Source organism: Mus caroli, chromosome 1 (genome assembly GCF_900094665.2).
Source record: "Mus caroli chromosome 1, CAROLI_EIJ_v1.1, whole genome shotgun sequence".
NCBI classification, from domain to species: domain Eukaryota; kingdom Metazoa; phylum Chordata; class Mammalia; order Rodentia; family Muridae; genus Mus; species Mus caroli.
This window is the reverse complement of record NC_034570.1, coordinates 86613064-86624214: the sequence shown is the minus strand read 5'-3', so window position 1 is coordinate 86624214 and position 11151 is coordinate 86613064.

The window sequence follows — 11151 nt, the reverse complement described above, 5'->3', positions numbered from 1 at the left end:
CAGGGCCAAGGGGTGGGGGTGGGTGGGTGGGGGACTGGGGTGGGGGAGTGTATTGGGGACTTTTTGGATAGCATTGGAAATGTAATTGAGGAAAATATCTAATAAAAAAAAAAGAAGGAACATACAACTAAGAAGAGAGATAGAAGAATAAAAGAAGTCAAGGGGGACCAAAAGTGTAAGGGGGGGGGTCCCTTAAGAAGAGCAAAACATTTTAAGCCAAGAATGGGGCTTATGGAAACATAGAATGGAAACTGTTCTAGTTAGTGTTTTACTGCTGTGAGCAGACACCATGACCAAGACAACTCTTATGGGGACAATATTTAATTGATGCTGGCTTGCAGGTTCAGAGGTTCAGTCCATTATCATCAAGACAGCATCCTGGCAGGCATTGTACAAGAGGACTTCTACATCTTCATCTGAAGGTGACTAGCAGAATATTGGCTTCCAGGCAGCTAGGATGAGGATATTAAAGCCTATGCCCACAGTGACACACTCACTCCAAGGACATACCTACTCCAACAAGGACACACCTCCAAATAGTGCCACTTCCTGGGCCAATCATATACAAACCATCACTGAAACTGAAGTACATTTGTTGCTCTACCCCTCTGTCCTGGTGCACTGTCACAGTTATAAACCAGAAAGAAGCCATGAGACAGGATGCCTCATCAATATGGTCCCCCTAGTTTAGTTTCACAGCGTGTAGTATCACAGAAATATGGCCAGTAGATGACAGTGTATCTGACTGGGCAAAACAGACCCTGCAAAACATCTAAAGTTCTCCCTGTGAATCTACTAAGGTGCACATGCTAAGCAACATACAAAGTTTTTCCTAGTCTCATCCCATCCCTAGCAATATCCTCTATATATTCACAGATGCATCAGAATTCATTACAAAGAGTAAACCATAGGTGTGATTATGCCTTGTTATAAAATTATTTATACCAAGTACAAATAAGAACAAACTTATATGGATAACTATAAAATAGTAGTAAAGAAAATTAGTGCTTTCATTGAGAATAATTCTTCTAACCTCTTTGCTGAAGGTGCCTATAAGCTGTAGAAATTCTTCAGTAGAATTTTCGTGGATCACTTATGTATACAATCATATCATCTGCAAATATTGATAATTTGACTTCTTACTTTCCAATCTGTATTCCCTTGAGCACTTTTTGTTGTCTTATTGTTCTATCTATAGCTTCAAGTACTATATTGAATAAATAGGAGGAGAGTGGTCAGTCTTATATTGTCCCTGATTTTAGTAGAATTGCTTTAATTTTCTCTCCATTTAATTTGATGTTGACTATTGGCTTGCTGTATGTTACTTTAATTATGTTTATGTATATGCCTTGAATCCCTGATCACTCTAAGACTTTTAACGTGAAGGAAGGGGTGTTGGATTTTGTCAAAGGCTTTTTCACCATCTAATGAGATAATCATGTGTTTTTTTTCTTTGAGTTTGTTTATAAAGTGGATTCTGTTGATGGATTTTCCTATATTGAACCATTCCTTCATCCCAGGGATGAAGCCTACTTGATCATGGTGAATGATGTTTTTGATGTGTTCGTGGATTCAGTTTGCAAGAATTTTATTGAGTATTTTTGCATCGATGTTTATAAATAAAATTGAAGTTCTCATTCACTGCTGAGTCTTTGTGTGGTTTAGGTATCTGGGTAACCGTGGCCTCATAGAATGAATTAGGTAGTGTCCCTTCTGTTTCTATTTTCTGGAACAGTTTGAGGAGTATTGGTATTTATTCTTCTTTGAAAGTCTGGTAAAAAATTTTTTTTTTAATTTAAAAAAAAAAAAGAAAGTCTGGTAAAATTCTGCACTAAAAGCATTTGGCCCTGGGCTTTTTTGGTTGGGAGGCTTTTTAATGACTGTTTTATTTCCATAGGGATTATGTGACTGTTTAAATACTTTACCTGATCTTGATTTAACTTCGCTATGGGGTATCTATCTAGATACTCGTCCACTTCATCTATATTTTCCAGTTTTGTGGAGTACAGGCTTTTGAAGTAAGACTAATGATTTGAGGGGATGGATTTTCTCAGTTTCTGTTGTTATGTCTCCCTTTCATTTCTGATTTTGTTAATTTGGATACTATCTCTGTGCCTTTTAGTTAGTTTAGCTATTTTTGTCTGTATTGTTGATTTTCTCAAAAAAAAAATCAGCTCTTGGTTTGTTGACTCTTTGTATTTATTCTTCTATTTCTTTCTATTTGATTTATTTCAGCCCTGAGTTTAACTGTTTCCTTCCTTTTACTCCACTTGGAAGTGTTTGCTTCTATTTTTTTAATAGAGCTTTCAAGTGTGCTGCTCAGTTGATAGTAAGAGATCTCTCTGATTTCTTTATGTAAGGACATAGTGCTAGGAACTTTCCTCTTAGCTCTGCTTTCATTGTGTCCTATAAGTTTGGGTATGTTGTGACTTCATTTTCATTGAATTCTAGAAAGTCTTTAATTTCTTAATTTCTTCCCTGACCAACTTATCATTGAGTAGAGTTGTTCAGTTTCCATGAATATGTGAACTTTATGTTGTGTCTGTTGTTGAAGTCCAGCCTTAATCCGTGGTGATCTGATAGAATGAAATGGGTTATTTCAATCTTGGGCTTGCTTTGTGCCCAATTATATGGTCAAATTTGAAGAAAGTTCCATGAAATGCTGAGAAGGTATATTCTTTTGGTTTGGGAAGAAAGGTTCTGTAGATATCTGTTAAATCCATTTGGCTCATAACATCTGTTAGTTACAGTGTTTCTCTGTTTTGTTTTGATGACCTGTCTACTGATAAGAGTCAGGTATTGACGTTTCCCACTATTATTGCATGAGGTTCCATGTGTGTTTTGTGCTTTAGCAAAGTTTCTTTTATGAATGTGGATGCTTTTGCATTCAGGGCAAGAGTGTTCCAAATTAAGACTTCATCTTGGTGGATTTTTCCTTTGATGAGTATAAAATGTCCTTCTCCATCTCTTTTGGCTACTTTTGATTGAAAGTCTATTCTATTAGATATTTAAATTGCTACTCCATCTTGTTTCTTGGAACCTATTGCTTGGAAAAACTTTTGCAGCCCTATACTCTGAGGTAGTGTCCATCTTTGTTGCTGACATGTATTTATTTGCAGCAGAATGATGGATCATGTTTTCATATACAGTCTGTTAGTTTGTTTCTTTTTATTGGTAAATTTGAGCCCATTAATGTTGAGAGATATTAATGACAAGTGAATGTTAGTTCCTGCTATTTTTATGTTGGAGGTGTTACTGAGTGAGTGTGTGTGTGTGTGTGTGTGTGTGTGTGTGTGTGTCTGTGTGTGTGTGTGATTTTCTTCTTTTGGTTTTGCTGTGAATTGACTAATTTCTTGTGTGTTCTTGGGTGTAGTTAATCTCTTTTGTCAGAGTTTTCCTTCTATTATCTTCTGCAGGGTTGGATTAGTTGAAAGATATTGTTTAAATTTGGTTTTGTTATCTTGGTCTCTCCATCAATGTTGATTGAGTGTTTTTTCTGGGTAAAGTAGCCTGAGCTACTGTGGTCTCTTAGGATCTGGAAGACATCTGTCCAGGGTCTTCTGGCTTTTAGCATCTCTGTTGAGAAGTCAGGTATAATTCTGACAGGTCTACATTTATGTGTTACTTGGCTTTTTTTTCCTTCCAACTTTTAATTTTCTTTCTTTGTTCTGTACATTTAGTGTTTTGATTATTATGTGACAGGAGGATTTTCTTTTCTGGTCCAGTCTATTTGGTGTTCTGTAAGCTTCCTGTATGGCCATTGCTTTCTTTAGATGAAGGGAGTTTTCTTCTATGATTTTGTTGAAGATATTTTCTGGCTCTTTGAATGGGTATCTTCACTCTCTTCTATTCCAGTGATTCTTAGGTTTGGCATTTTAAGTATCCCAAATATCCTGGGTGTTTTGAGCTAGAAACTTTTTACATTTGGCATTTTCTTTGATTGATATATCTATTCCTTCTATGGCACCTTCTATGCCTGAGATTCTCTTCCATCTTCTGTATTCTGTTCGTGATGCTTGCATCTGTGGTTCCTGTTGCCTTTCCTAGGTTTTCTATCTCCAGGTTAGCCTCCATTTGTGATTTCTTTATTGCTTCCATTTCCATTTTTTATTCATTTCTTTCACCTGTTTGACTGTATTTTCCTGTATTTCTTTAAGGGACTTATTTTTCCTTCTTTAATGGCTTCTACCTATTTGAGTGTGTTTTCCTATTATTTTTAAGGGAATTATTTATACACTCATTAAAGGCCTCTATCATGAGATGAGATTTTAAGGTCACAATCTTTCTCTTGAGATATGTTAGGATATCCAGGGCTGGCTGTAATTGGAGAGCTAGGTTATGATGGTGCCATATTGTATTGGTTTCTGTTGATTATGTTCTTGTGATTGCCTTTCACCACCTAGCTGTCTCTGGTGTTGGTTGGTCTGAGTGCCCAGCATTGGAGTAGGACTCCCAAGAGGCAGGTAGAGCTATGTGTCTTGGGTTTGGGCTGACCACGTGAGAGGCAGGTACTACTGTGAGGTAGGGTGCCATGTACTGATCTACAACTGCTCTGTGTGTGTCAGATTAGAGCCTCTTGGGAGGTAGGTACAACTGTAGGGTGGAGTACAGTGGACTGCTCTGTGACCACCCAATTGTGAGGGCACAGACCAAAAGGAAGATGGAGCTCTGATGGGGGGTGGGAGGGCAGAGTCTATGGCTATTGGGCTTGCTGGGATCCCCACAGGTGGGGTATGGGAGCAAGGAGGTAGAAGTGTCTCACCTGCATGTGTCAGGTTAGAGCCTGCCTCTTGGAGAGTAGGTACAGCTGTGGAGTGTGGCACAATGCACTGCTCTGTAACCGCCCTATTTAATTATTCTTTTCTTATACAATACATCCTGACCCTCCTCCACTCTTTCCATTTCCCTCCTCACCTTCTGCTTCTCCCAGATCTATTCCCCCATTTGCCTTCAGAAAAGGACAAGTCCCCAGGGATGTCAACCAAACAGCAGAACAAGTTACAATAAGACAATGCACAAACCCTCATATCAAAACTGGACAAGGCAACCCAGCAGAAGGAAAAGAATCAGAGACAATCTTTACTCCCACTGTCAGGAGTCCCACAAAAACACCAACTTAACAACCACAATACACACATTCATTCAAAACAAAACATTCACACATAAAATAAGTGAATAAGTCTTTTTTTAATTTTTTAAAGAAAAGAAAATTAAAATTACTCCATAAACCAAAAATCTATTTAGAATTTTTAGCAATCATAAAATCTTCTTCACCTTGGGTCTTACAGAATATCTTTAGCACTCTAAGGACTCAAAACTGTTCTAAGGTAATTGAAAAGATTGAAAAACATGCACTAGATGCTAAGCAGCAGCCTTATTTGGACCATTTATACTTCCCACTTAGAACCCAGCAACACAAAATCCCTACAGAGCTCATTCACCAACAAAAAACATAGGTTGCTTTACCTAACCTAAGGCTGCTAAGGATGATTATCAACAAATTGTAATGAAGCTGTCCCCAAACTACTTAACTGGCACAACTTAATAGTAAAATGTGTGTCTGTAAATTTAGTACTCCAGTCTCCATGTTGGTATTTTTGTTTTCTGCATTTGTTCTTCAGCAGCTGTATTAGGCAATAAAAGAAATTTTTAGAGAGAAGATGGATGGCCAGAGCAATTTAAAACCTAAATAGAATGAATAGGATGAAGATTCCTGCAGTAGAAAGAAGCACCACAGAGTTCTCACCTTGTGTGGAGAGAGTCTGCTGGCTTTGTATTCTTTGCTGGCATTTTTCCTGCTGAAATCCATCTTAGAAAATGCAAGCTAAAGCATCATCCTCTTTGGATTATAATGTGATTTTTTTTTCCCTTTGTCCTGGTCTCAGTCACTGTTCAGTCACTATGAAGAGAAGCCACAACCAAGGCAGCTCTTACAAAAGAAAGCATTTAATTTGGGGCTTGCTTACACCTTTTAGCGGGTTGGTCTATGATCACCATGGTGGGAAACAGACAAGCACAGAGCTTCAGCAGTAGCTGAGAGCTTTCCGTCCTGATCAGTAGTCAACAGGCAGAGAGAGAGACCAGCCATTCCAACATAGGAGCCTATGAGGGCTACTCTCACCCAAACCACCATAGTCTTCAACAGGAGTTCTACACATATAAAAGAGGAAATTGACTATTTTCACGGGATCAATTAAAAAAGAAAACTCTCTTGGAGTGAGCAGAATGTCCTTCAGAAATTCCTCTTTACAGCTCATAAATGACCAAGATATGTAACTAAAACATATAATTTTCCCAGCCAGGTCCACTCTGCTACCTCAGTGTACCTGTGTATCACTATGGTGTGCTCCATGACACTATGAGAGGGATTCCTCACACCCTGCTAGAATCTCTGTCTAGTGAGGTCTTCCTAATGCTTCGTTTCACTTGTACTCAGCTAAAGTGTAAAGCACATACACTCAAATGTTCAACAAAACTACATATTCCAAGAAACAGTGTCCTTTCTCCCTCTCTCTTAATTTGAAGTAGCACTTGGGTAAATCCAGTGCCTACTGGGTGGTTTCTAAATGGTTTCCTTCCCTTCCTTCTTTCCCCCTCCCTTCCTCCATCTTTGCCTTTTGGTTTAATTTTCTCTTTCTCACACAGATTTACAGGATTTGACCTACTATAATGTATTTCAGAATTATGTTCACTAAATATTTACTACCGGCATTTATCATTATAGCTAAAACATATATCTCTTTAGGTGAGTTGACATAAATACGGCACAACTTTCAAATTAATTATACAAAATGGGAAAACATTTTCAGTTCCATTTTCATGTCTCATAATTTCCTAGAAAATAATTAAACTGAGAGAAAGCTGTAGGCTGGCAGACTGTGTAGCTCCATCACTAAATAACTTGAAGAAAAGTCCTGGAATGTAGATGGTTTGATTATTCCGTCATAAAATTTCATTTTTAAAAAAACTAAAAAAATACAGAGAATACATATTTATGTTTTTTAAAAAGTCATCTTAACTACATCCTTGATGTTTCTCAGTGTCTTTTAACAAATAGCTCCTATTTCAAAACTGTGTTTATGCATGTGTATGAGTATATATGTGAGTGTGAATGTGTATGTGTGTGTGTATGTGTGTGTGTGTGTGTGTGTGTGTGTGTGTGTGTGTGTGNATTTTGTGTTGTCCATATACTCACTGAGCATGGTCAAACTCCCAGTGGCCAGCCCACCAAGAGAAGGTGAATTTGTCTCCACCTGCACCAGTGCCAGAAGCCATCAACTGTGGAAAACCTTGTGGCAGCCAGCAAGGGGCAGGGCCAGCTCTAGTAGGCCTGCAGAAATCAGACATCAACTTCAGGAGACAGCCCAGATCTTGGGCATCAGCATGGTCTTTGGTGGTTACATGGGCAATAGACATCAACCAGACCCTGACCATATCAAGACCACCAACCCACTCTTAGCCCTAAGTAACTACAAGGATGACAGGCCTCAACATGGTCTCCGTGGCTACACATGCCACTCACATCTACATGCTTACCCGCAAGACAGCAAAGTCCAAGACGAGATCAAGGCGCCAGTCAATGGCACAGACTGCCTATATGTCTACATGGCTTTCAGGCTTCATTGTGGCCTGGGGCAGCAGCATGCACCCCAGACATCAACATGATCTCTGGTGGCATCACAGATCTCGGTGGTCCTTTGAAGAGGTCCAATCCAGAAAGTGAACCTTTCCACATCTCAGGCCTCCACTGTTGCCAAGAGCCAGAGTGATCATACAACCATGTTCAATGGCTAACTCAGCTTCAGGCTGTTAGACATCATCCTGCCAACCCTCCTGGGCAATGAGAGCAAGTTGACCTAAACCCGCTCTTACCCGTCACCCCCATCAGGTCTCCAGTTCCACCTCTCTCCAGAGCACACACCTAGTCTGTTTTCCTCTCCTTTCTATTTGTTCACCATAGTTGTGACCTGTTGATTATTTATACTATGTTTTTATTATAGAATATATTATATAACATTATATAACATATACTATATTATATAATTAATTAATTATATGCTGGGGGAAGTGGTGTGCATGGGAGAGCAGAAGCCCCTGGAGCTGGGTTTACATTTATAACCATCTTATATAAATGATAGGAACTAAACTTAAGTCCTCTGCAAGGGTACTGCATGCCCTTAACCACTATGAATCCCTCCTAGCCCCTGGATTAATTGCTGTCCTCTCAATTACAGCCTTTATCCATATATGCTTTTCTTATTTTTATTAACTGAACTTACTTAAAATTTCCATTTCAGTTTTTCTTATTCTGAGTTGTTTGATATCAAGTCACCAATAGCATTGTGTGGCTCATCTGTTTCCTTGACAGATGATACAGATAAAGAAGTCTTCATCATCGCATAATTTCCACTGAATAAGATGGACTAGGGTGACTTCATCTTTATGTGCACTTTTCATCCCTGACCCAGAGACATACTCTCTGATCTCTACTCCACTATCAATTGTCAGTATCCTACATTGCATTCACATTGTTTTTCTGTCCACTTGACACTTCAGTACTATCCAGTGTTGTTTCTCTTTAGAACTTTTCACCACAATCTCTATTCACCCATTTCTCACATATCATGAAACATGACAGATACTCTTCTGAGGTCCAGGAGATGATAGCCACAATACTGAAAACAGAACAAGTGCCTTCCGGTCACATTCAAGTCTTCTTTCATTTCTCTGGTACCCAAAACAAGGACCATCATCAATGTGTGAATTTGGAAAGTAGCTATGGAGATTTAATTTTATTTTCTTAATTATTTTATCTTTTAAATTATATCATTTCCCCCTTCCCTTTCCTTCCTCAAAACCCTCCCCTCTATCCCTCCTGTTCCTTCCAAATTCATTCATTAGTTGTTTTTATATGCAGTATTTATATGTATATGCATGCACATATACAAGCATATACACATTTGTATATCTATATGTATATCTATATGTATATATGCAGGTGTTTGTATTTATATTCCTAAATACAGTCTATATAATGTTTCTTAGCAAATGAGGCAGAGATTGCCCAGAGCATTTCTGTTTCCATTCCATTGATAATAACTTAATCTGAGAGGATCAAAGATCAGAGGTTTTAGGAAAAGTAGTATTTATCTTAGTGAACTATGTTTACAGAGAGAGAGATTGAAATGGTAGAAGAAAAAAAATTTTTTGAACTTTTACTTAAGCTGTGCTGCCAGAGCACACTAATGCCCTGGGTGTTCAGTCCATTTATCTGTAACACACTGAAGAACTAGCAAAAGAAATTTTTGCCTATAACAGAACACCATCATGCTCTGTGCAGAAGTCCTTTTCAAGGATGTATAAATGCCCTGAAAGGAAGCTGATGAAAGCAATGTCTGCCACTACCCACTACGTAATATAAGCTGCTGTTGACTCACTGTCTTACTGATTGGTAAAATATGTACAAGGAACAGGGCAACACTAAAAACATCATTCCTAAGAGATGATCAGAACACTGTGTGCATAGAATCATAGGTTCCAGAGTGTCGACGTTGGCCCACAAAGAGGATGATACATTTCATCACAGGTCTCTACTTGAGCACTCAGTATTTTTCAAGAATAACACCAACTCCCTTTAAGGGGTTTTCTCCCCTTAAAAGACCTGAACAATCTGAGGATTTATTACCTTTTCCAAGTAAGAATCTGCAAAGAAATATGTATATTTAAAGCAGGTTTGCTGGGGAAAAAAATCACCCAAAAGGACTGAATGCCTAATGATAGCATTTCAGGATTTCTGTTAAAAAGGACCCATTAAAATAATTTGAGCCTTCCTAGGTCTTGCAAGCCACATGACACAGTCTCCACGCAGTCAGCATACAGCTGGGCCTACCTGTGGTGACTTTACTTTACTGGTAATGTTTGAATTCTTGCACATCTGTAAGTGTGCAATTTTCCCAAACAAAAAGCTTTCCTATTATCCACACTCACACTGCCACCACTTTGCTAACTAAATTATTGAGTATTGAGTTTGACTAAAGTATTGAGTTTGAATAAATTATTATACCCTTTTGAATTTTAGATCATGGCGATGACCCATAAGACTATAAAAATATCACCTGCTACCAACTTTGAGAAACCCAATCCTGGGTAATATCACTCATACACAAATACTTTAGTCTGCCCATTTGTTCAACAAGAGCAAGTTGTGACTAATATAAATGGATATACATAAAGACAGAGACATAGAACAAAAGGTGATTGTCACTAAATCCCAAGAAATGTACCCATGTTGGAAGAATGGTTAAAAACTTTCTGTGATGGTGCTAGAAAGCTTTTGGAATAAAATCTTAACGTGGAAAAATGTATTGCTGTGTCTTAATCAAGGTTTTTATTCCTGTACAAACATAATGACCAAGAAGCAAGTTGGGGAGGAAAGAGTTTATTCAGCTTATACTTCCATGATGCTGTTCATAGCCAAAAGACGTCAGGACTGGAACTCAAGCAGGTCAGGAAGCAGGAGCTAATGTAGAGGCCAAGGAGGGATGTTCTTTACTGGCTTACTTCCCCTGGCTTGCTCAGATTGCTTTCTTTTTTTTTTTTAAGGTATTTTCTTCATTTATATTTCAAGTCCCACATACCCTCCCCCCACCCCCCACTTTCCTACCCACCCACTCCCACTTCTTGGCCCTAGCGTTCCCCTGTACTGAGTGAGGCATATAAAGTTTGCACAACCAATGGGCCTCTCTTTCCACTGATGGCCCACTAGGCCATCTTCTGATACATATGCAGCTAGAGACACAAGCTCCAGGAGGTACTGGTTAGTTCATATTGTTGTTCCACCTATAGGGTTGCAGATCCCTTCAGCTCCTAGGATACTTTCTCTAGCTCCTCCATTGGGGGCCCTGTGTTCCATTCAATAGCTTACTGTGAGCATCAACTTCTGTGTTTGCTAGGCCCTGGCATAGACTCACAAGAGACAGCTATATCAGGGTCCTTTCAGCAAATGCTTGCTAGTGTATGCAATGGTGTCATCGTTTGGAGGCTAATTATGGAATGGATCCCTGGATATGGCAGTCTCTAGATGGTCCATCCTTTTGTCTCAGCTCCAAACTTTGTCTCTGTAACTCCTTCCATGGGTGTTTTGTTCCCAAT